A 310-nucleotide genomic window follows, 5' to 3' on the forward strand; every position below is an offset into this window, starting at 1 on the left:
GGGTGGTCATTAACTGTGTTTGTCATCTTCCCTGGTTATCAGGAAACAGTTTCTGTTGTACGATTACTTTTGCTATGCTCTCTCCAGAGCCAACATGCTATGAAAAACCAAAGTCACACAGAAAAGTGTTATTTTTTTTTTTTGTCAACTTGACACAAGCTAAAGTCATTTTGGAAGGGGAATTTTAGTTGAGGAAATACCCCGACTAGTTTGGTCTATGGGCAAGAGTGTGGGACATTTTCTTGATTAGTGATTGATGTTGGAGGATCTGGCCCACTGGGGGTAGTACCCATAGTCCTGGATGGTTTAA

This window comes from Cricetulus griseus, chromosome 2 (genome assembly GCF_003668045.3).
Source record: "Cricetulus griseus strain 17A/GY chromosome 2, alternate assembly CriGri-PICRH-1.0, whole genome shotgun sequence".
NCBI lineage: Eukaryota > Metazoa > Chordata > Mammalia > Rodentia > Cricetidae > Cricetulus > Cricetulus griseus.